Source organism: Astyanax mexicanus, chromosome 23 (genome assembly GCF_023375975.1).
Source record: "Astyanax mexicanus isolate ESR-SI-001 chromosome 23, AstMex3_surface, whole genome shotgun sequence".
NCBI lineage: Eukaryota > Metazoa > Chordata > Actinopteri > Characiformes > Acestrorhamphidae > Astyanax > Astyanax mexicanus.
Window position 1 is genome coordinate 740,875 of NC_064430.1, and position 26,871 is coordinate 767,745.

Genomic DNA, 26,871 nt, shown 5'->3' on the forward strand with positions numbered 1-26,871 from the left:
GGTATTGCTGGTATTTGCTGGTATTGCTGGTATTGCTGGTATTGCTGGTGTTGGTAGTATTGGTGATATTTGCTGGTATTGCTGGTATTTGGTGGTATTTGGTGATATTGGTGATATTTGGTGGTATTGGTGGTATTGCTGGTATTTGGTGGTATTGGTGATATTTAGTGGTATTGCTGGTATTGCTGGTATTTGGTGGTATTGCTGGTATTTGGTGGTATTGGTGATATTTGGTGGTATTGCTGGTGTTGGTAATATTTGGTGGTATTGCTGGTATTTGCTGGTATTTGGTGGTATTGGTGGTACTTGGGGGTATTTGACGGTATTGGTGATATTTGGTGGTATTGCTGGTATTTGGTGGTATTGCTGGTATTTGAGGGTATTGCTGGTATTTGGTGGTATTGCTGGTATTGCTGGTATTTGAGGGTATTGCTGGTATTTGGTGGTATTGCTGGTATTGCTGGTATTTGAGGGTATTGCTGGTATTTGGTGGTATTGCTGGTATTTGGTGGTATTTGGTGGTATTGCTGGTATTTGAGGGTATTGCTGGTATTTGAGGGTATTGCTGGTATTTGGTGGTATTGCTGGTATTTGGTGGTATTTGCTGGTATTTGCTGGTATTTGGGGGCGTGTTGTTTTGCTGTGAGAGGGTTTTACAGTAAACAGGAGAAAGCTGGACCGGCTGCCCGTCCTTCTGCTGGGGGTCCGGCCAGATGAGGGGGTCCGGAGATTAGAGGCTGGAACAGATGGCTGTCTGAGCGTGAGGGCAGTCGACCCCACCACTGCTCAGCCTCTGATAACATTTACACACACATACACACACATTAATACACACACACACTCGTATACACACTCTTATACACACATGAACACACACACACACACACACACACGTTGACATAAGCGTGCTCACAGATGCACGGCTGTGTGTGTATTTGCAAATAAATGAAGTGATAAATCATATCCGGTGTGAGATATATACAGTATACTGTATGTGAGATATGCTGTGGCTGTAATCAGGCTGTAACGGTAAAGACTGGCGTCGCTGTGGGCACTGTAGGCACTGTGGGCACCGTGGGCACCCTGGGTACAGCGGGCACACAGCAGACGCTCTGGACGCGCCCGGGTCATTGTGCCAGTGGCTCTCGGCCAGGCCGGTTCAAGGGCACACGGCTGCATGACGGACACAGCGGGACTCCGGCCAGAGCAGCACAGCGGGACACTGCGGTCACTCATCCTTACTCATCTTCATCATCCTCCTCATCCTCACTCTCACACTGCAGCTTCTTTATCTGTCCCTGCATAGCTACAACCTTATACCTCTACTACTATTTATACAGCTCTAGAAAAAAATAAGATTTCACTTAAAAATGATGAGTTTCTTTGATTTTACCAAATTAAAAACCTCTGGAATATAATCAAGAGGAAGATGGATGATCACAAACCATCAAACCACCAAACTGAACTGCTTGAATTTTTGCACCAGGAGTAAAGCAGCATAAAGTTATCCAAAAGCAGTGTGTAAGACTGGTGGAGGAGAAGAACATGATGCCAAGATGCATGAAAAAAACTGTGATTAAAAACCATCAGGGTTATTCCACCAAATATTGATTTCTGAACTATATAATAAGGAAATTCATGAATTAGAAGTGTGAACTTGTTGAAATCTGCTTCTGCAAAAAAATGACAATTTGCAGATAAAAATAAATTCAGATCCTTACATTAAAGTATATTTAATTCAAAGCTCAAATAGGAATAAAAATATCAATTTAGGTCAAAGGTGGAAAATTGGAAAGATGTCTTGATCTATTTCTTTATCTGCAGTATATATGGATCTGATTTTATACATTTGGGAATCTATTGATCTGAATTTTTAAATCTGAAAATATGTTGATCTGAATATTTCAAATCTTAATTATTATAATTTTTTTTTCAACAGCAGAACACAAAAAGCATCGTCAAAATTAACAATCATGCATTACACCATTAAAAATAGTTGAAGCTTATTAAAATCAAGCACATTCAAACACTTTTTTGACAACCTGTGGAGTAATGAAGCAGCAGCATTATTAAGTGTAATTGGAGGGGCGGGGCTTGGAGAGTTTAGAGCGACTATGATTCAACAAAATATTTATTTTTGATAATGTATCACAAACAAAAACCATATGATATATCGAGATATTGATATTTTGTTCCAGCCCTAATATATATGAGAACAGATAGTGTAAATTGTTCATAAGTAGATTTTAGATGCTGCGGGTGAATTTTTTTCATGTTTCTTTAATATTAATATTCTATAATTGAGCAGCAGCTCGGACCTGTTTTAAGCCAGTTCACTAATCATAACTGCATTAATTATTATTATATCTGGCATGTATACCCCCCCCCCCCCCCCCATGCTGAGTGTATATCGGTGTATAATTGGCCGTGGTGCTGCTATAGTGAGACGCTAATGAGGAGCGAGTAACAATTACAGATTACGTCACTGTGATTCGCCTGCAGGTCTGGATCACATCCCAGATTCACCCCCCCATAAACGACTTCAAAGCCCCCCGTCTCCATCGCCGTCTCTCCTCTCATTCTGCCTGTCTCTCTCTTTCTGTCTCTCTCTCCATCACTCTGTCGCTCTGCCTCACTCCAGGTTCTTTGTGAGTGTTTGTCTGGAGAGCGACGGATACACAACCCTGTGACTCATAGCAACTTCATATTTATAGCATCTCTCTCTCTCTTTCTCTCTCTCTCTCTTTCTCTCTCTACCTCTCTCTCTCTCTACCTCTCTCTCTCTCTCTCTCTCTCTCTCTACCTCTCTCTCTCTCTCTCTCTCTCTCTCTACCTCTCTCTCTTTCTCTCTCTCTCTCTCTACCTCTCTCTTTCTCTCTCTCTCTTGCTCTACCCCTCTTCATACCTCTCTCTCTCTACGTCTCTCTCTCTACCTCTCTCTTTTTATCTCTCTCTATCTACCTCTCTCTCTTTCACTACCTCTCTTTATACCTCTACCTCTCTCTCTTTTTCTTTATACCTCTCTCTCTCTCTCTATCTGTACCTCTCTCTACATCTCTCTCTTTCTCTCTCCATCTCTATCTCTTTCTACCTCTCTACCTCTCTCTCTCTACCTCTCTCTTTTTCTCTCTATATCTCTCTCTCTCTTTCTCTCTCTACCTCTCTCTCTCTCTCTCTCTCTCTGCTCTTCCTCTTCTCTATTGTTCTTTTTAAACTCAGTGCTGGATTAGAGCAGATTAGCCGTGGCTCTGATTGCGAGTGCAGAGCTGCTTCCCTTCCCCCAGCTTTCTTTGTGCTGCGGTGGCTGAAGCTCTGGAACAGTGGGGAAAGTGCAGTGTAAGGAGATTTATGGAAAAATGGGCCACATTTTATGCTCAGATATGCAACAATCAACCCGGGCTGGACCCTGACGGAGCTTCTGCTCACAGCGATTGGAAATTTTGGCTTCGTGCAGCTACAGTATTTAGATATTTTAAGACCTTTTAACTAGGGCTGAAAGATTTAGAGTACGATTGTTATTGTGTTGTCATGGTAACACAACAAAAGAACTGTGATAACAGTGTGAATAACAGCAAACTCAAACTGCATTACCTGCATGCATCTCTGCAACACTGCGACATAATGATGTGACATAATGAGGCTGGAGGCAGAGTGAGGTAGAGAAAGGTAGATTATGGTAGTCTGAGGTAGAAAATGTAGTAAAGCGATGGTAGATTGAGGTAAGTTGAGTTAGAGAGAAGATAGATTGAGGTAGAGTGATGGTAGATTAAGGTAACATGAGTTAGAACAAGGGTAGATTGAGGTAAAGGGATGGTTGATTGAGGTAGAGTGAGTTAGAGCGATGTTAGATTGAGTTAGAGCGATGTTAGATTGAGGTAGAGAGATTGAAGATTGAGGTAGAGCGATAGAAGACTGAGGTAGAGCGATGTTAGATTGAGGCAGATAGATGGAAGATTGAGGTAGCGCGATAGAAGACTGAGGTAGAGCGATGTTAGATTGAGTTAGAGCGATGTTAGATTGAGGTAGAGAGATTGAAGACTGAGGTAGAGTGAGTTAGAGTAAGGGTAAATTGAGTTTAATAACGGTAGATTGAAGTAGAGAGATGGAAGATTGAGGTAGAGTGATGATAGATTGAGGTAGAGTGATGGTAGATTGAGGTAGAGCGTTGGAAGATTGAGGTAGAGCGATGGAAGATTGAGGTAGAGCAATGGAAGATTGAGGTAGAGTGATGATAGATTGAGGTAGAGCGATGGAAGATTGAGGTAGAGCGATGATAGATTGAGGTAGAGCGACAATTGAGGTACAGTGATGATAGATTGAGGTAGAGTGATAGTAGATTGAGGTAGTGTGATGATAGATTGAGGTATTGTGATTTTAGATTGAGGTAGAGTGATGATAGATTGAGGTATAGTGATGTTAGATTGAGGTAGAGTGATGATAGATTGAGGTATTGTGATTTTAGATTGAGGTAGAGTGATAGTAGATTGAGGTAGAGAGATGGAAGATTGAGGTAGAGCGATAGTAGATTGAGGTAGAGCGATGGAATGTTGAGGTAGAGCGATAGTAGATTGAGGTATAGTGATGTTAGATTGAGGTAGAGCGATGATAGATTGAGGTATTGTGATTTTAGATTGAGGTAGAGTGATGTTAGATTGAGGTAGAGCGTTGGAAGATTGAGGTAGAGCGTTGGAAGATTGAGGTAGAGAGATGGAAGATTGGGGTAGAGTGATGGTAGATTGAGGTAGAGTGATGGAAGATTGAGGTAGAGCGATAGAAGACTGAGGTAGAGCGTTGGAAGATTGAGGTAGAGCGTTGGAAGATTGAGGTACAGTGATGATAGATTGAGGTAGAGTGATAGTAGATTGAGGTAGAGCGATGGAAGGTTGAGGTAGAGCGATAGTAGATTGAGGTATAGTGATGTTAGATTGAGGTAGAGCGATGGAAGATTGAGGTAGAGCGTTGGAAGATTGAGGTAGAGAGATGGAAGATTGAGGTATAGTGATGTTAGATTGAGGTAGAACGTTGGAAGATTGAGGTAGAGCGTTGGAAGATTGAGGTAGAGAGATGGAAGATTGGGGTAGAGTGATGATAGATTGAGGTAGAGCGATGAAAGATTGAGGTAGAGCGATGGTAGATTGAAGTAGAGCGATAGAAGATTGAGGTAGAGTGATGTTAAATTTAGGTAGAGCGATAGAAGATTGAGGAAGAGTGATGTTAAATTGAGGTAGAGAGATGGAAGATTGAGGTAGAGAGATGGAAGATTGAGGTAGAGCGTTGGAAGATTGAGGTAGAGTGATGGTAGATTGAGGTAGAGTGATGATAGATTGAGGTAGAGTGATAGAAGATTGAGGTAGAGTGAAGGAAGATTGAGGTAGAGTGATGGAAGATTGAGGTACAGTGATGATAGATTGAGGTAGAGTGATAGTAGATTGAGGTAGAGCGATGGAAGGTTGAGGTAGAGCGATAGTAGATTGAGGTATAGTGATGTTAGATTGAGGTAGAGCGATGGAAGATTGAGGTAGAGCATTGGAAGATTGAGGTAGAGAGATGGAAGATTGAGGTATAGTGATGTTAGATTGAGGTAGAACGTTGGAAGATTGAGGTAGAGCGTTGGAAGATTGAGGTAGAGAGATGGAAGATTGGGGTAGAGTGATGATAGATTGAGGTAGAGCGATGAAAGATTGAGGTAGAGTGATGTTAAATTGAGGTAGAGCGATGGAAGATTGAGGTAGAGTGATGATAGATTAAGGTAGAGTGATGATAGATTGAGGTAGAGTGATGTTAAATTGAGGTAGAGTGATGGAAGATTGAGGTAGAGCGTTGGAAGATTGAGGTAGAGTGATGATAGATTGAGGTAGAGTGATGATAGATTGAGGTATAGTGATGTTAGATTGAGGTATAGTGATGATAGATTGAGGTATAGTGATGTTAGATTGAGGTAGAGCGATAGAAGATTGAAGTTGAGTGATGATAGATTGAGTTCCACATTTAACTCTCACGCTTAACTAATTTATTAGAAAAATGAATGCAACCAAACCATGAGATGAACAGCCTTTAATGTACTGATACTGCAACAAAGCTTTATTTTGTCTGATTTTTAAAAGAGAAACACTTACAGAAAACTCTTACTGATTTCTTTCTTTATTCTTTAACACAGTTTCTTTATTCAAAGGGGTAAAAGTTTCACAAAAGGAGTCTGAAAATACAATTCACCACCAGTCTGTCCTTGAGAAAAGTGTGTTTTATCGTCAGACCAACAAAAAAGTCAGCTTAAAGGTAATTACAGTGAACGGTCGGTGTGGGAACAATAAAGCAAGAAACAGCTCTGGGTTAAGAGTAAGAGTGTTTCTCGCTTTGCTTCAGCAGGTTGAGTCTTTATAGTGCGGTAAAGAAAAAACAGCCAGTGAAAGAAGGTGAAAGGAAACAGAGTCGCTTTGTTGAGATTGATTGTAAACGTGGTGCATCAAGCGAACACAGAGGCTCTTTCTCTGATTGGTTGTTTAACTGAGCTCAGTCTGAAGCAGTACGTTTGGTTTCTGGTATGCAGAGTTTCTGCAGATCCTTAAAAAGTTTTAAGTCTGGATCTACTGAACCGTGGTTCAATTCGTTTGGACAGTTCAAACTTTCAGAACAATTCTATGAAGTTGAGTCAGACTATCGTCAACCATTAAACAATAGAAGAAGAAAAAGAATTGGAGTTAAGATTTTATCACTTAGGCTTAATGGATGTACACCTTAGCATTTGGACTCAATGGAAGCTAGAGTGGACTTTAGTACTTGGAGTCAATAGACCCTTGTGGAAAGGAAGTGTACTTAAGAGCATTAAAAGTGTGTTTAAAGGCAAAAAGTACTAAAAAGTACATTTTCAATTTAATATACTTTCTCAGTATTTCCATAAAATGTATTTTTAAGCAATATGCTTTAAATTAAATGTTGTGTTGACAGTTGTGTTAATGTCTTGGCGTTAAATACTGCTTAAAGTGCACTTAAGTGTAGTTTTTGTTTTTGTTCCAGTTATTTGTCCAGGTGAACACAGTATGTGCATCAATTCGCAAAGTAGTACATTCACAATATACATACTTACATGTACTTATTTTTGCAGAAGTATAGAAGTATAAAAAAATAATGCTGTTTCTACTATCGCTGATAACTGTGTAATCCAGGTTTAGGTTTGGGGTTATCAAGATTCAAAGAGTTTAAGATTTAAAGAGTTTATTGTCATGTGCACAGTAAGAAACAGTAAGAAAGTTTCCTCGTACAGTTACATTCTTTCTTTGCTCCTCGCCAAATATACCACAAAAAGTTAAAAATAGAAAATATACAATAAAGCAAGAAATAATGTTGCATCCAGGATGGAAATATGTACATGATAACAGTAATGTGTTATGGATATTATTTACAAGTAAGTACATGATTATCTGCAGCAGTGAAAAATGAAAAAAGTGCAAAAAGTTCAGGAGTGCAATTATAATATTTTAACAGGCCAGGATTCTGATATTACACCACTAAATCATGAGGATTTATATTCTAGCATTACTTTACATTTTTTTTACATTACATTACATTACATTTGGCAGACGCTTTTGTCCAAAGCGACTTACAATAGTCAAGTACAGAAGTAAAATAAGTTAAAGGTAAAAAATCTTTGGACAGGGCTTAAAGGAGGTCAAAGGGAAATAAAGGGATAGAGAAGTGAAGGAGGGGAAGAAGGAAATGAGGTTAGAAGTAGTTAGTGTGTTAGAGGTGTTAGGAGAGTAAGTGCTCTTTGGAGAGCTCTGTCTTCAGGAGTTTCTTAAAGATAGTGAGAGATTCTCCTGATCTGGTAGTAGAAGGTAGTTAGTTAGAGGTGTTAGGAGAGTAAGAGCTCTTTGAAGAGCTCAGTCTTCAGGAGTTTATTAAAGATAGTGAGAGATTCTCCTGATCTGGTAGTAGAAGGTAGTTAGTTAGAGGTGTTAGGAGAGTAAGAGCTCTTTGAAGAGCTCAGTCTTCAGGAGTTTATTAAAGATAGTGAGAGATTCTCCTGATCTGGTAGTAGAAGGTAGTTAGTTAGAGGTGTTAGGAGAGTAAGAGCTCTTTGAAGAGCTCAGTCTTCAGGAGTTTATTAAAGATAGTGAGAGATTCTCCTGATCTGGTAGTAGAAGGTAGTTAGTTAGAGGTGTTAGGAGAGTAAGTGCTCTTTGAAGAGCTCTGTCTTCAGGAGTTTATTAAAGATAGTGAGAGATTCCCCTGATCTGGTAGTAGAAGGTAGTTAGTTAGAGGTGTTAGGAGAGTAAGAGCTCTTTGAAGAGCTCTGTCTTCAGGAGTTTATTAAAGATAGTGAGAGATTCTCCTGATCTGGTACTTAAAACATTTTCATGTTTGATAAGGAACATTAATGAAAAACATAACTGTAATTGTAATAGAGAGTATGCAAGAATAGAAAGAATACTTTTAGTTTCGTTAGTTTTGTTATATTTGTCTAGGTTTTACGTCTTTATTTTTAAACCTGCAGAATTAGGGTTTGATTTCTAATTGATTTATTAAGATTTACTAATTAATTATTAAGTCTAGTAGAGAGAAAACATGCAGCTTCTCTAAGCCAAGTGTCCTGCAGGAGATTTCAAACCCTCACATTTTCAGAGTGTAAATAAGTTATTTTACTGCAGAAAATATGAGTTTTGTATCTCCTACACCTGTAGAACGTAACTGGATCGTTTCTGAACCCTATATCGAACTGATAAATCCTGTTAATGAATTATTGTTCCTCTCAGTCTCTGGCCTATAGAGAGATACACAGATCTCTGTGGTGAACAATGTGAACGATTGTACTACAGCGTTCTGAATAATGAATATCTCATGTTGTGGTAAAAAGGTATTTTCCACCTGATTCTCCACACGCTGCTCTGCTGGATTGATGATTAGTGTTGGAGGTTGTAAAGAAAAGGTCAGCTGGGTTTGGTTGAGCTCTGTCGAGCTGCTCTGTGGATCAAAACCAATGCTGCGAGTGGAAAAGAAGAGCTAATAATCTTATAATCTCGTGTGAAGTGTAGAATGAGGGCGTTTTACAGTGTTTACACCGGTCTCTGCGGTGTGAAGAATGGAGCTTTTTCACGCCGAACGCAGGAATAAAGAGAGAGGTTGTCAGAACTCATTGATTTTTCACGAAAATGAAAACCATCAACAACACAGCGATCGCCGCGCCACTTAGCTCTGACTGTGAGGGGAGGTGCAACCATTCAGTGCAATGCAATTATCTGTGAGCAATGCTACCATTGGCTATGCTAACCTTAGCGGGTGCGTAACGTTGGAAAAGGACTTAGATCTGGTTAAAACTGCACAATATTTCAAATAGTAGACCTAATCTAATTCTTCTCTTCTCTGCTGAAACTGAGACTAAAGGCTAAAGCTGCTGTTTCCATGTGGGTCAGCCAGACGTTTTCCTGTAACAGTTTTTTTTCTCCAGTTTCCAAGAGTCTTTTGATTATTTGAAGGTGTAGGAAACAGTACTCACCACTCTCTGGCTTCATCTGTAAAGTGTGTAAGTGTGTAAATGCTGCAGTAGTAGAGAGTAACAGCAGTAACTTCATTTGTTCCAGCACTACAGCTTTACTACAGGCTAAGAATTTTAAAATCCATTTCCAAATCTCAGTTTATTTCCATAAATTCTTAAAGCTGTAAGCTTTTAACCAATGAACTGTTTGCTAAAAAGTAGTTTTTAGTTAATTTAAGGCTTTGGCAGATTACTGCAACATTTTGTACACTGGATTTTGTACCATTTCCAGTTATTCACTGGACCTGAAGAGTTTAACTGGCCAAAATAAAGGGAAAAATGTGGCCGTTCTGAAACTTTTGGGAGTGTGTATGGAAATACAGATATTTACACAATTTTACTCCAAAAAAATCTGTTGTGCGACATATCATGATATGAATAATGTCCTTTGTGTATGGTTTACGGGTGTTAAATGAATTATATTGGGCAGAAATGCTGATCAAGCATAAGATTATGACCCCCATTGTTCAAGTTTTAGTTTGACTGATTATATAGAACACTTTGTAGTTCTATAACTGCTGGAGTTTAGCATTCATCAAGTTCTAGTGTGATGTTTGGTTAATTTTGCTTTTTAGGGTGATATTGCACATAACAGGATGTGAATACTACATACATCTCTGGAAAAACAATAAGAGAGCACTTTATGCTGAGTTTCTTTAATTTTACCAAATTAAAAACCTCTGGAATATAATCAAGAGGAAGATGGATGATCACAAACCATCAAACCACCAAACTGAACTGCTTGAATTTTTACACCAGGAGTAAAGCAGCATAAAGTTATCCAAAAGCAGTGTGATTGGAGGAGAGCAGGATGGGCTGGTTGTAATCTGTATTCTCCGGGCGTCGGGACCGATCCTGCGGGGGGTTATGGGTGGGTGTGTGGGTGTGTAGCCCGGGGGCTGGTGCTGGAGGTTTAGTATCTGAGCCGTGGACTTGCGGCGGTGCTGTCTGGAGCTCGGGGGAGTCGGGAACGCCGCCCTGCTGGCTTTGTCTGTGGCTTTAAGAGCATTAAGATTCTGATTTCTGTGGTTTTCACTGTTAAAACGTGCGGTGCGTCTGGCTCAGGGATCTTTGGCTTCCTTGCTGATGTCAGGGACTCAAGTAAGGGATGGCCTATATGATCAAAAACTCATATCTCAATATGCTTAATAGAAGTGACCATGTTAGATATGATATAAGATTTTTTATAATGAACAGTAGGGGTGCTGAATCACATGGAGTCTCACGATATCAATGATATCGCGATACTGTGACTCTGTGATACTCAATATATCACAATAAGTATTCTTTACGATACTTCATAATCAAATACTAGAAATTATTAAAATATTTATCTGTGTCAATTTCACACAATTTAATAACCAGTTGTCATGGCTGGGCAGAACTCGCAGATGAATGGATGGCTAGATAGATAGATATTTTATTGATCCCGAAGGAAATTTAGCAGCCAATAGCCGCTACACAACACAGTAGAAACAAACAACAATAATAGGGGAAGTACAGTAAGAAAGCACAGTTAAGAAATATAAAATTATAGAAAATGCTAACTGAGGCTTGAAAAATTAACTATACCTTATAAGATATGAATAAAAATAAAAAAATTGCTGTAATCTCTGATAAGTCTCCCAACTACTACAGTGGCCAAAGAGTAATGCAGATAAAAATATGCTTTATTAGTAAAAGTATTAGGCAAAGGCATGGTCAAACAGCAGTAACAAAAATATATCATACCAGGGTAGATAAACAGTCCAGAGGTTAAAACACAGCAAAGCAATATCAAAGAGTAGGCAAGAATCGAGGTTGGTAAACAAAAAAAGGTCAAAACAAGAGATAAACCCAGGCAAAAAGAAGAAAACATGTTGTACAAGGATAGAATCTTCAATACTCAACACTGACTGAGAGCAAATTAGCCCCTTTTATAGGGCTAAACCATGTAGCTAGTACTCAGGTGATCTACTTCCTGGAAGTGTCATGTGCTGTTTCATGTCATTGGGATTGGCTATAATGTAGTAACATGTATAGTACATTAGCTAAACATGTATTCCTCAGTCCTGGATGCAGTCTTCGAGGTGGACGGTGGTTTCTGGTTGAGAGTATTCTGTGCACGATTGGCTGCCACATCTCGTCAGTGTGTGAAAGTGATTTCTTGTAGAATGTAAGCATATTTGGGTGCCTAGCAAGGAAAAAAGAACATTTTTTTTGTCCATTTTAAAGTACTGAGGTCAGATTGTAGCACTTCTCTGACCCATATCTCCTCACTGTGTTCTGTTTACGACAATGAGAGAACAATGGCAGTCTGTCCTGGAAGTGTTTCCCTCTTGTGTTTCCTTTCTGAAGTGGATGGCATCACTCAGCAATGGATAATAGCACTGCTGTTTACCCTCCACTGGTGGTGCAACACACTGTACACACACTATACACACTCTACACACACTGTACAAACTGTACACACTGTGCTTTATAGTTTTGAGGCTTCTGATGAAGGACATGGTGGCTGATGCTCAGAAACAGGGCTGTATATTTAGGCTGGACAATAATTCAATAGCAATATTAAACACTTTTTTCTGCATGATATATCATCAAAGAAATGATTGCGAAAAGCAATATTATTGTCATTTCAAGCCATTAAACTCCATATAATAAAGCAATTACACTTTATCTTACTTTACCCCCTGCTACCGAGCTCAACCTCGCTCTGCCTCCAGTTTTATGTCTTGTGAGCTCAGTCTGCAGTAAACAACTCAGAGGTCAAAACACAGCAAACCAATATCAAAGAGTAGGCAAGAATCGAGGTTGGTGAACAAAAAAAGGTCAAAATGAGAGATAAACGCAGGCAAAAAGAAGAAAAAATGTTGTACAAGGTTAGAATCGTCAATGCTTAACACTGACTGAGAGCAAATGAGCCCCTTTTATAGGGCTAAACCATGTGGCTAGTACTCAGGTGATCTACTTCCTGAAAGTGTCATGTGCTGTTTCATGTCATTGGGATTGGGTATAATGTAGTAACATGTATAGTACATCGGCTAAACATGTATTCCTCAGTCCTGGATGCAGTCTTCCAGGTGGACGGTGGTTTCCGGTTGAGAGTATTCTGTGCACAATGCGCAATGCGCAATAAGCAATATTATTGTCATTTCTCCATTGAACTCCATATAATAAAGCAATTACACTTTATCTTACTTTACCCCCTGCTACCGAGCTCAGCTTCGCTCTGCCTCCAGTTTTATGTCTCGTGAGCTCAGTCTGCAGTAGAGCTGGGCCAAAATAAAAATCTTCAATTTTTTTTTTTTTTATCCGATTTTCGATTTTAATCAAATTACAGATGATAAAAATGGTTAAAAACAAGCTTTAATTTAGTTTTCACTTAAATTTCCCCTTTGTGGTAAAAGTGCAAGCAAAAATAACTAATTGTAAAAAACTATTGTAAACAGTGAGAACATCTAGTAACTTTTAGAAAAATTTCATAGTTTAGGTACTGACACAATGCACCCTCAAAATAAAAAAATATACACATAAACACAACTTTTAAAAAAACAAATAGAAATAAATAAAATGGTGCCCTTTTTGATAAAACTGACAAAATAGAAAACAAGTACAATTTAATATGCTATTAAGTAAGTAAAGTAAAAAGTCTGTAGTTTATACAGAACCTGGTAAACAGTTGGTAGATGTTTTAGGGACATGTTTTACGCGCGGGACGGAGAGAGGGGCGGGGCTAAGCTCACTCTGAACTACAGGAGCCCACAGGGCAGCGTCGGTGGTGGAAATTAAAACTCAGAGAAAATCGATTTCCATAAAAACACATCGTCCATAACTGTAAATTCGAATTGATCGATAAAATCGATTAATCGCCCAGCTCTAGTCTGCAGAGTGAAGAGCTTCCTCCTTTTGTTTTAGCAGCTTTTTCATTGTATTTGTCATAAAAACTCATCTCAAAATAATGATACAAATACTATTTATATCACATTCCTCCTGAGAAAGCTCAGGAGAAGCTGAATGTAAACATTCTGTTCCTCTATATTGTAGATCAGTGGCAGCGCCCCCAGTTACCTCTCCTCCGGTCACTCTCTCCAATACGCTAACAACATCAAATCCCAACCAATTACAGGAGAGGACCGGTGGACCTTTCTGCTCATCACAGCCCGGCTCATTCCATCCCCCCGGGGGTCTGGAGCATTAGGTTACCCAAGCCTTATTTGTGCAGAACTATATTGAAAATGCTAAAGTCGTAAAGAGACCCGGTTAAATGTCGGATGTCTGGCGTTCTCTTCAGCGCTGAGATGATCCTGTCCTCTCTCATCCGTCCTCTCCCATCCGTCCTCTCCCATCCGTCCTCTCCCATCCGTCCTCTTCTCTCACAGAGACCACAAATATATATTCTGTATACAGACTTGTTCAAATTAATTTAGTCTTTTTGAGAATATTTTGAGAATCATATATATTTGTACTTAATTTTAATATTTAATAATATTATATTTACTTATATAAGTAAACAAACAAAACTAAAGAAAAATACATTTGTGTTACATTTGTAAGCTGTGAAATATAACACATTTTGCTGTGAGTTTTCCTTATAACCACCTAGCACTCTCAAACATCAACTGGAAGACTGTTTGTTTATCGCACTCCTCCATGCAGAATTCTCACCAGAGGACAGGAAACACATACTGGGAGTTTTGTATTATATGTTTAGTCTTCTGTCTGATTATTTGTTCTGTAGCTGCTTTGTAACAACATCAGTTATCAAATAAATACATTTGACATACACTGGTCTGGGCTTGGCCAGGAGAATGTTACTTGTCTGACTGCATTGTGCCTGCAAGTTTAAAGTTTGGTTGAGGGGGGATTATGTGCAGGGTTGATTTTCAGGAGTTGTATTCGTCTCCTTAGTTCCAGTGAAAGGAACACAGACCAAGAGCATTTTGGGAACGGACCCTTCTTGTAGATAATGGTAGCGTTTTTCAAAGCTGTATATGTTTGAATACAAATAACATTGTTTGAACAAATGTTTTATTCTATAATAATTCAAATAAAAAATGTAATCAGAAAATGAGAAATGACTGAAATAACAAAAAAGATGCAGAGCTTTCAGACCTCAAATAATACAAAGAAAACAAGTTCATATTCATAAAGTTTTAAGAGTTCAGAAATAATCAATATTTGGTGGAATAACCCTGGTTTTTAATCACAGTTTTCTCCTCCACCAGTCTTACACACTGCTTTTTTAATTTGCTAAAATCAAAGAAACTCATAATTTTTAAGTGCTCTCTTATTTTTTGTAGAATTATCTGTAGAATATACCTTTATTTTTTTTTTACTTTTTTACTTTAAGACTAATAAGTGAAAAAAATACATTTATGGTCATCCTTTTATTAAATGCATTCAGATGCTTTACTCAGTTTAATCCATGTAGAAGAGAATTATTGCCAATAGAATAGGACCATTTGGGACAAATAAGAATAAAGCTACTAGCCGAACACTAGTGTTGGGAACATGACTAGTGATGGTTCTAGTTCTAGTTGTAGTGAATTCTAGTGAGGTAATAATTTTTAATAACTCTTTATAAAAAAAGAGGTTTTTATTATTTTATTTAAAGAGGTCTTGCTGTGGGTCATTCAGTGGAAATATTATACATTTATTTTTGCTTTAGGTATTGGTTTTTGAGAAATTTTGTAAGTAGTTGCAATAGAATAAAACAACGATGTTAATTTTACTCGAGCATTTACTGCTCTGATTTGAATATTTATAGGTATATCACTGAGAGGAGCTGAGAGTTTTATAATGAAGCTCTGTGAAGATCAGGACTGTTTCTGGTTCTGGTTGGGTTTCGGTGAGGAGGGGTGTGTTGGGTGGTAGATAACGGTAGTGGTAGTTTCGGGTCCCGATGTGTACGCGTTCACCCGTTCCCACGCACAAGGTCAACCCGCACCTACAGACCCCTGCACACAGGAAACTGCTGACTGGATGAGAGGAAGTATTTAACACCCGGCCGCCCCCCGCTGCGCCGGCGCACAATCAGGAACGGTGAAATTACTTTCCCACCGATGCCTATCCGTCCTCTCCTCACGATAACTATGCCAAGATTTACCTAATTAATTCCCCTCCACTCTGTGCTCACTTTCACACTGAACGCTGACAGCCATGAAATCATTATTTGCAGTTTCATTTTTTCGTTGCTTTAGAAAGAGATCAGAAATTCATATTTATATCTATATACTGTATATATGTTTATATAAAACACGAATATTAAATTCATTATTGCAGAGAAAAGCGGCTATTCTTAGTTATTCATTTTATCATTTTGATGACATTTATTTTTGACATATTTTTGCTAAGTTTATAACTAAGTTACATTTAATAGGGCAGAATTTCTCAGAGTGTAACATGCTGATGTTTCTATTGGTCATAAGTCTTATCCACACAGAATTGGTTTTTCAGGGGGTCCTCAGGGAGTAATTTTCTCTTTTATGGGTTTTTTTTATCCTTTGTGATTTTATTCCCGTCCAGAACGATCATGCTCGTGTTTTTCTCAGACGTCCTCTGAGAAAATTACAGGCTGAATTATCTACTGTTTTTCTCTGAACTCCGTGCTCCTCCAGTAATTTTAGTCCCGTCCGGACGCACATCTCTGAGTTTCGTCTCCTCGCCTTTAATAAAACAGCTATTTGTCCACTGCCGCGCACCGTAGTTACTGTACACTTTGGGCGCACAGCGGTTTCCACGGAGATCCACATTAAAAATAAACTCAACAGTGAGTGGAAGTGGAGGAGCTACTGAACACCGCGATGATGTCATGTGACTGAGAAAAAAGCCTAAAAACTCACTGGTCCTCCTGTTTTTACAATTGCAGTCCGGATGCAGGAGTTGTATCACTTTTTATCATCTTCCTCTTGATTATTTATATTCCAGAGATATTCAATTTGGTAAATTTTGGTTATGCATTCTCTTAAATTTTCCAGAGCTGTATAAATAAATAGTAAAATACTGTAGGTGATAGGGCCTGGGGCCGGGGGGCTGGGGATACGGCTTTTTCTGAAAGCTGTAACCATCATCTCTACATTAAACCCATTCACTAGACAGAGAGCATCATGGGAAACGAAACGTCTGACCGGAGCATCCGACCGCAGACAGCTTCCCGCCTCTCTGTGTGGCCCAACGCCAACATCCAGCATCATCTTCATCTTTATCGATCCAAGGTCACAGGCTCCGCCCACACAGATCAGAGGATACTGTTATGTATGTAAATGATGGAGTTTTATTCTAGTTTATTTTGTGTAGAGAAGACTCGACTATATATAATTCCCCCACAAAAAATAATCCAGCCTGGACTCAAACGTCTGGGGCTCACAATTGCAAAAATGACTCCATTATTATTATTAGATACTTTTCTGTAAATAAATGCTCTAAATGAGAATATTTTTATTTGGAATTTGGGAGAAATGTTGTCTGTAGTTTATAGAATAAAACAACAATGTTCATTTTACTCAAACATAAACCTATAAATAGGTATGTATATAAATCTATGAGAAGAAACAACTGCTCAACTAAATAAAGAAAAGACTGGTCAGTCAATCCAAAAAGAAGAATTTTGAAAGTATGCTTAAGTGCAGTCACCACAAAGACCATCAAATGTGTTATAATGATGGAACTGGCACTCATCAGGACCGCCTAAATGCTTCACAGAGTATTTTCGTTTGTTTAACACTGTTTTTAAGTTACTACATGATTCCTTACTACAGACAACATAGCTTACTGCTTCTTACAAATACAGTAACAATAAAATCAGCATCTCCGCATGTAGTCTTGTAGTCCTTCTGGGCTCCAAGTGTCTCCATTGCCTCGCTTACTGCATCGCAGTATATCACAATATTTTGAATTGTATTCCCTGTACTTCCCCTTAATACATATTATATCGTCCAAGTTCCTACCAATACAAAGCTCTATCAGTATTATAAAATAATATAAAATACATATAAAATATATACTGGCCCTTTAATGCAGAATCTCATTCTCTCTGTAATCAGATTCATGCTGGATATTGATTATTGGGGTCTCTGGTCTTCTGGTTCAGTTCATGCTCTGGGGTTCTGTGCTCATCACACGTGTGTTCTCTGGTTTGTGCAGCGTGACCGACCAATCACAATGTATTTCCTGTGAACCGTCTCTGACAAAACGTCCTGAACCTCCACGAGACATAAAGGTCACGTGAGCGGAGCGTCCCGTCATCCTGCCCCCCTCGCCGCGCCCCTGCCCTCTCCGGTACTCGTCATGGCGCGGCGGCGCTGTGCCGGGAGGGAGATGATTGGGTGTGAATGTGGAGGATTACTGCAGTTATGAGGTTATTGCAGTAATGAGCTGAAGAGTCCAGAACTTCTACACAGATCTGCTCTGAGTCGATCAGGAGGAGCGCGTGACCGCCGGAGTCACGGTGGAGAAGTATGAAATTCGTTTGCGACACATTTTCGAGAACGTTTCATCAATATGTATATAATTAGGCTCTAATATTCCTAATTAGATTATTAAAGTTACCGCTATAATCAAATTAACGACCATCAAAAACCTTATGATGAAACTGGCTCTCATCAGGAAGACCAAAAGTTACCTTTGTTGTACAGGACTTATTCAAATGTCTGCTACTTTACTCCACATGGTGGCGCTATACGAACAATACGGCTGTACGATTAACTGTATTTTTATTTATATAGAATACATAGGTGAATGGGTATGATTGCAGAAATTGTAAAGCTCATTATAGTTGATAGTAGAGAGTGAGCAACTCTACAACTCAATGATAAACTTTGATGATAACATTGTGAATAACAGCAAACTCAAACTGCAGAATGTGATCACATGACGTCACAAAACTGGAGGTAGAGTGAGGCAGAGTTGTCGATATTTCGCATTCACATTGCTGGATATCGCTAAAAACCCTCATTGACAGCACTACTTATACTACTGCAATCTTCAACACGCAAAGTACCGTATTAATATCTTAATACATTGGACCACTGACTTCTGAAGAAATGTATTAATATCAATATATATATATATTCACAGCTTTGAAAAAAATAAGGCGACTACTTCAGTTTCTGAATCAGTTTCTCTGATTTTGCTATTTATAGGTTTATGTTTGAGTAAAATGAACATTGTTGTTTTATTCTATAAACTACAGACAACATTTCTCCCAAATTCCAAATAAAAATATTCTCATTTAGAGCATTTATTTACAGAAAATGAGAAATGACTGAAATAACAAAAAAGATGCAGAGCTTTCAGACCTCAAATAATGCAAAGAAAACAAGTTCATATTCATAAAGAGATTTTAAGAGTTCAGAAATTATTTCAATATTTGGTGGAATAACCCTGGTTGGTTTTTAATCACAGTTTTAATTTCATGCATCTTGGCATCATGTTCTCCTCCACCAGTCTTACACACTGCTTTTGGATAACTTTATGCTGCTTTACTCCTGGTGCAAAAATTCAAGCAGTTCAGTTTGGTGGTTTGATGGTTTGTGATCATCCATCTTCCTCTTGATTATATTCCAGAGGTTTTCAATTTGGTAAAATAAAAAGACACTCATCATTTTTAAGTGAAATCTTATTTTTTTTCAGTATGGTTTAGCTCTAAACTGAGCTACAGATCAGCTCCTCATCCTGAAGCCTGGAGCTGCTGCTGGGGGATCAGTTGTTAGTACAAGCTCCTGCTTGTGAGACAAATATTTGGGTAATTCCTCCAATCAGACGCTGTGATCCGCTCAGTCTGCTGGAACGTGTGGAACAGGACGCGTTATTCTCCCGCGACTCAAACATTTGATCTTCAGTCATGCTTGAAGAACTGCATTAATTTACTGCAGTTTAGCGCTGTGTTTAAACATCCACACGAACGTGGAGCTACTGGAAAAAAGCGTGACTAAAGCTAAAGCTTCAGTGCAAGACTTTATTTTATTTTTTTTTTTATATATAATTATTAGACATTATTACCTCACTAGAACTCACTAGAACTAGAACTTCTCCATCACTGGTCATGCTCCCAACACTAGTGTTCTGCTAGTAGCTTTATGCTTATTTGTCCCAAATGGTCCTATTCTATTGGCAGTACTTCTCTTCAACATGGATTAAACTGAGTAAAGCATCTGAATGCATTCAATAAAAGGATGACCATAAATATATTTAGACATAAAATGTTTTCACTGATTAGTCTTTAAGTAAAAAAGTAAAAAAAAATAAAGGTATATTCTACAGATAATTCTACAAAAAATAAGAGAGCAGTTAAAAATGATGATTTTCTTTGATTTTATCAAATTAAAAACCTCTGGAATATAATCAAGAGGAAGATGGATGATCACAAACCATCAAACCACCAAACTGAACTGCTTGAATTTTTGCACCAGGAGTAAAGCAGCATAAAGTTATACAAAAGCAGTGTGTAAGACTGGTGGAGGAGGAGAACATGATGCCAAGATGCATGAAAAAAACTGTGATTAAAAAACAACCAGGATTATTCCACCAAATATTGATTATTTCTGAACTCTTAAAACTTTATGAATATGAACTCGTTTTCTTTGCATTATTTCAGCTATTTCTCATTTTCTGCAAATAAATGCTCTAAATGACAACATTTTTATTTGGAATTTGGGAGAAATGTTGTCCGTAGTGGTAGTTTCCACCCTCTCAGGTTTAACTGTGCTATAGGCGAGGATGATGTTTCTGTGTACTTTGATACCTGGACACATCAATACAATATGCAAATCAGTCAATCAATAATACCCCTCCCCCCAGGTAACATCCAACCATCTGGCTCTCACACTATCAGAGGCACACTGCTCATCCCAATCAGCTCTCTCTGATGCACTGCTCCTAAACCCATACATCACCCATTTTTGAGCATTTTTCAAATTTGAGGTTGAGGGTGGAGTCAGCTAAAATCAAGGTGTTTAAATACCCTTTGAAGATAAACATCTAAAGAACATCAGTATAAGGTAAAGCTTCTATAACAATTAAAGAGTTTGTCTAGAACCTAGAACTGTACAAATGTACAATATATTTTTTTAAAATTTTGTGTTTTATTACTCTTAATTTTAGAGAAAAACAACACAATAAAACATATCGTGCATATCGTCGCTGTCCTATGAAAAACACTTATCTCCATTTTTAACGATTTTTAGTTTACTACATAATTTGAACAGACAAACTGTCCTTTATACTGTGCCAAAATTTTTGGATAAACAGACCAATAGAAAATCTTCAAAATGACCTGAAATAAACTCTTTTTACATTGACTTCCATCAAAAGGTTTTTTCTCTCTCCTGTAAAGTTGCTGTTTTGGAAATAAGTGTTTTTCATTGGACAGCGACGATATTCAGTATATCTCTATATACTGTAGATCCAACCAGAAAACGGACAGAAAACATTTCCAATTTAATATAAAACCTAAGAGATTTTTTAAATCTTTTATTGATGGGATTCTATTGAGCGAATTTCTTCGTATTGTACCTTAAATCACTTCTCAGGAAAGATCTGTCCGTCCGCTACTTGGTCTATCCATCCTATCCTATTAAACTCAAATGTCCTCCACTGGAGCATCTTCACGTTCAGACTGCAGCTATAAATAAATGATAAATGGAAAATGAAGTCCAGCATTTTATTTCATCATGAACCCTCGCCGTCTTCTCCTGATAAAACTCCTGCCGCTCGCCGGAGGCGTGTTGTGATTTCTGGCCTGCAGTGCTGCTTATTATTGTTTTAATCTTTGTAGCCCACAGAGATTAGATGGAAATTCAGCAGCTCTGTATATTTCAGTATTTAGAGGAGGTGGATGAGGGTTAGGGCTGTGCGATACTGCAAAATGTGGTATTGATCCAATACCAAGTAAATACAGGGCCAGTATTGCTGATACTAATACCAATACAAATACTTTTTACTACTGCTACTTTACATCTACTTTTGTGTAGTGAAGAGCAATGTGAAAACATCATTAATATGCAAATTTGGATGAAAACTTGACATTTCATAATTATTATTTTTTTATTACATTTTGTAAGTTTTTCTTTAATAAATCGTCATAAATCATAAAAAACACAGAACAAGGTTTTTAAGGCAAATAAAAAAAATCATTAAGTATATTTATTAACTATGTGTTTATAAAAAAATAAACTAAAACTTAACACCCTTTTGGGGTGTTAATCAGCATTTGCAAATAAACAAACTAAATCTTTTTTTCACTAATGTTCCTTAAACAGTAAACATAAAATGTTCACTCTGCCATATTCATATTTCAACTTAGGGTATCGATCAATACCCAATACCAACGTTAGTATCAATACTATCAATATTTTAAATCGATCCACCCACCCGTAATGTGGATAGCAGAGCGTTTTCACACCTGTAATTAGTTTATCTGATCTGAATCTGTTCACAAGTTTGTTAACTTGGTTTGGTTTCACACAAGGAAAATAACAAATGCAACAAGATGCATCACAATAAATCACATGACCAAGTTCTGTCTACTTATTTCTTAGAGCTGTCTAGGGCGGAGCTAGAAAGTAAATACAGGAAGAAGGTTCGTAAGGTTGTGCGGGCGTCAGCATTGAGCTCTGTACTACTTAATAGCTGTAGTGATTATTATCTGGGTAATTAATCAGGTTAAACTGCACCTGAACAGCTGTTTAATTCAAACATAAGGAGTATATTTGATAGTCGAGTCTGAGAGAGAGAGAGTACAGTAGATCATGCTGCTTCTCCATCAGCAGCCGGAGTCTGAGAGAAAGAGAGAGAGAGTACAGTAGGTCATGCTGTTTCTCCATCAGCTGCAGGAGTCTGAGAGAGAGAGAGAGAGAGAGAGTACAGTAGATCATGCTGCTTCTCCATCAGCAGCCGGAGTCTGAGAGAGAGAGAGAGAGAGAGAGAGAGTACAGTAGGTCATGCTGTTTCTCCATCAGCAGCAGGAGTCTGAGAGACTAATTTCTTTATTCTTTTATTACGTTTTTCAAATATGGTAGTCTGTTTTTATACTATGACAGTTTTATCTCCTTTCTTACAGTATCTCAATAAATTGTGATACATTGAATCGTAACCCCTTTATTGCGATATTTATTGTTTTAACCTTTTATTTTAATTTCATTTTGCTTAATATTCACAGTGATATTGAGACAATAAAGGTCAGTGGTGTTTATGTAGTGTAATAATAATAATAATAATAATAATACATTTTATTTATATAGCTCTTTTCAAAATTCTCAAAGACACTTTAAATACAAGTTAAAGTTATAACAACAATAATAAGGGATATAGTCATTAATTGAACATAAAAATAAGAATATAAACGGCTTTACCAATGACAATTGGTAAAAAAAGGTGTGTTTATATGGTCTTATCGCCTTCTCACGGAGTTTTTGGAGGCGGGACAGATATGGTATCTGTTGCCGTTCTAGTAAAAAACATCTGAAAGATCTTAGAAGATGACATTTAGCGTAATCTCTGAGCTCGGCCGTCCCAGTGTTATGGAGATTAGCTCACCTGAGATGTATCAATAGTTCTAAATAATGCCCCTGAATTCACTCCTTCCTGCTGAGGGGGGGAGGGGCGGAGCTTTTGTTTGTGGCGTGTGCTCGACTCGTGCAAAGAGTGAGAGAGAGAAAGCGGATCAGGATGGATTAAACCATCACCCCATCCCCCACCTCCTCCCAGTATACCCCCACCTCCTCCCAGTATACCCCCATACACCAGTACACCCCTCACTTTACCCCCTGTTAGCTTGAATTTTCCATATTTTAGCTCCAGTAAGTAGAGAAATGAGGATTTATCCTCCTCCCAACATAATCCAGACTGAGACACACCCTCTTACTGGTTTAATTGGGAGAGGTCAGCAGACACAGGCCTCTATTTTAGTGCTCTATAGACGAGTCACTAGCAATGCACCGTGCAGCTTGATTTAGGGCGTGTCAGTGTGTCTTTCCTATCGTAACGTCGAGAAAAGTACACCTTGTGTGACTTGAAACGCAAAGCATTCTCTTAATTAATGATGGGTGTGGTTTATTTTGGGCGTAATGTGAAATAATAAACCAATCAGTGTGTCTCTTGCTCATTATTCTCTTTAAGAGTAGATCAGGTGAGCTCTGACTTTGGTGGATTGCTATTGTAACGGTGCAGCTACCTGGACGTGTCCAACAAACTCTTCTCAGCAGAGGAAACTGAGCTGCTGGTTGACGCTGTGAAGGAGCTCCAGCAGCTCATTTACGGGAACAGCAATGTTATTTTATTTACTATTCTGTTTATTGTTGATGTAAAAGTTGGGTTTGTGCTGCTGTGTGTTCATGTGTGTGTAATAAGTGGGAGTGTTACCGAGATAGCGATGAACGTCTGACTGTTGGCGTCTGTCTAGGTTGTATTCAGTCAGTGGAGCTCCTGTGTTTTCTGTTACCAAGATAAACAAGATAAAACTCCAGAAATGTACCTGAACACACCTCATTTCCAGAACACCACGCCCATCAGTGTAGATATATTCAGAAGATCTGCTGATATTGCTATTTCTCATTTATTCCCCTTTATTCTCAGTAGACTCTAAACCTGCAAGCACTGCATGAACCTCATACCAGACACACCACTATATATATATATATATATCCTGTTTATATTCCTGGTTTCTATGTAAATACTGTATATTGTTTGGAGCACATGTACTGGTTTATATACGCTCTGACTGATTGTTTATTCGATGCCTCAGCGTTCAGCATTCCTCAGCTCGTCACACAAATCACCGTCGTTTCTGCTTACACTGAGAAACAGCCCTGCATCCACTGCCCACCCGGGACACTCTCAGACTCTTACACAACAATAAATAGCTTTTTTATTCACTTCTAACAAAAAACACAGCCTTTAGCAACGCTATAGAGCAGCAGAGTGTAAGAGCTGAGTATTGTTAGCATCGCTCTGGAATCGGAAGTGCAGTATTAGTGCAGTGCACGCGTACATAAAGTGTACTCTCCCCTCTAAAAGTATTAAAATAGTGAGACTTATTCTTCTTTAATCTGTCTTCTGTGAACAATAGGTTGTTGATTATGTCACTTACACTAGTTTTAGTTTTTTTTTTCATAACAGAAGCCACAATGTTTCTGTTTCATCAACTGCTGGGGTTTTCCTTGATCTACCTGTTGACATTCTGTTACTAGTACACCAGTGACGACTTTCTTCTTCAGTGCATTCCACATGGTTGTTCTGGATATGGACAATATTTGTGTTCTAATGGCTCTAAATTTGTTTTATCTTCTCTCAGCTTCACATTTGCTTGTTTTTCACCCATAGACTTTCAGTGCTGTTTATTTTTTGATTGAATAATTAATGAATCAGGACTCACCTGGGCAAAAAATCTCACCTGACAGTCACATGATCCAATACTTCCAATACTTTTGCTCAGAAGAATAATGTATGGGTTCAGACAGAAAGTTCTGAATCTTCTGAGCTGTTTATCAGATCCAAATGTAGATACCTGATAATAAAAGCTAAAATGTTGATTTCATATTAATATTTAAAAATATTAAACCCAAATGTTTTTAGTTTACAGCAGGAAATAAATGGATTGGCCTTAAAGTTCCAGTACTTTTAGAAGGGACGATGTTGCAATATATTGTGAAGTTTTAATTTGTGACACATTCATTTTTAATATGAGGCATCAAATATAGATATTTTTCTTTAAAAAAATAGGCGCTATAAATTCACTAACATTTAATTACTTTCCCCAACTACTTACAAAAATTACTGCATCACTCCACGTTGGGCTGCTAAATAAAGCTAATTCATATCATAGAGCTGAATAAATTGCTGAGTGTTGATGTATGTCACTATGTTGGTCTTGCAGTTTGATATGACATGTGTATTATATCTGTACATGATATAAATATAAATATATTGATTTTATTATGCACAAAAACACAATTTTTCTGTTTAGCGGTATTCTGGCTTCTGCATTTGCGCAGATCTCCATATCGAGAGGAGGCGCAGTTTCTCCACTAGCACACTAAGACTTAAGCAAGCTGATTGGCTCTTTTTTGTTAAAGGGCGGGGCTTTATCTTTGATAAACAGATTATTTATCCAGTGGCTGCTCTGTTTATTTATAACGTCTCTGGTTGTACTGTATCTTTTAAAGACTCTGCAGTCTTTAAAAGTCTGGTCAGATTTAGAGAGCGTGGGAGGGATGTGTGTGTGTGTGTGTGTGTGTGTGTGTAAGTGTGTATATGAGAGTGTGTGTGTGGGCCGCTCAGACAGGAAGTCATGTTGGCTGTCTCGGTGATCGATTGATCTGGGCCGAGTGTGTGTGAGCGGCTCGGGTTCGGCTCAGTTTAGATACAGAGTTTATTTCATGCATCTTGGCATCATGTTCTCCTCCACCAGTCTTACACGCTGCTTTTGGATAACTTTATATATATATATTGATTTTGACTATGGGGGCGGGTCAGTGGCTGTCTAAACCCTCCTCAGTGTTCTGATAAAGGTGCTATGCATCAGTTAGTCATAAAACATAGCTAGCTAACAAACTGATATTGTATCATATTTTAATTGTTTTGTTTATTTTCTTTATTTTAGCTTCCCTGATAAAATACTTGATATTAATTGTACCTGCCTCAAATACTTTCTGCCCTAAAATGCACCCCCCCGCTATATTAGTGTCTGTGATAAAGGACCTATAGATATGGTTAGCAAACCTTAGCTGAAGCTGAGTTTCTGGTTTGTAGGCTGTGAAACAGAGGGGTTTGTCTGTTGGCGTGGACAGTTGTAGCCAGATGCTGCCGTTCACCATCATGCCGATAGTTCTGTGGGTTCTGTGGATCGTGTCTCTGCTGGAGTTCTGGATCAGACCGTCTCTCTGCAGGGAGGCTGATCTCTCGCCCTGCAGCCGTTGTACTGTGGAAATAACAAGCTCTGTAAAGCACTGGATCACTGGTACCAGTTAACACACACACACACAGTATACACACTACACACACACAGTATATACACTACACACACACACAGTATATACACTACACACACACCACACACACACACAGTATATACACTACACACACACACACAGTATATACACTACACACTACAAACACACAGTATACACACTACACACACACAGTATATACACTACACTACACACACAGTATATACACTACACACACACCACACACACACACAGTATATACACTACACACACACACAGTATATACACTACACACACACACAGTATATACACTACACACTACAAACACACAGTATACACACTACACACACACACAGTATATACACTACACACTACACACACACAGTATACACACTACACACACACACAGTATATACA

The 26,871-nt window shown here is 38.4% G+C and overlaps 1 protein-coding gene and 1 long non-coding RNA gene across 5 annotated transcripts in view; both read left to right on the forward strand.

Annotated features, from left to right (window-relative positions):
• brsk2b (BR serine/threonine kinase 2b) overlaps positions 1 to 26,871 on the forward strand; it is a 214,043-nt gene that overhangs the window by 26,882 nt on the left and 160,290 nt on the right. The window lies entirely within an intron of this gene.
• On the forward strand, positions 3,628 to 5,395 carry LOC125787154 (uncharacterized). Its single transcript, XR_007429094.1, has 5 exons — positions 3,628 to 3,917; positions 4,242 to 4,283; positions 4,490 to 4,657; positions 4,742 to 5,182; positions 5,225 to 5,395. It is a non-coding gene; the product is annotated as an uncharacterized LOC125787154 (long non-coding RNA).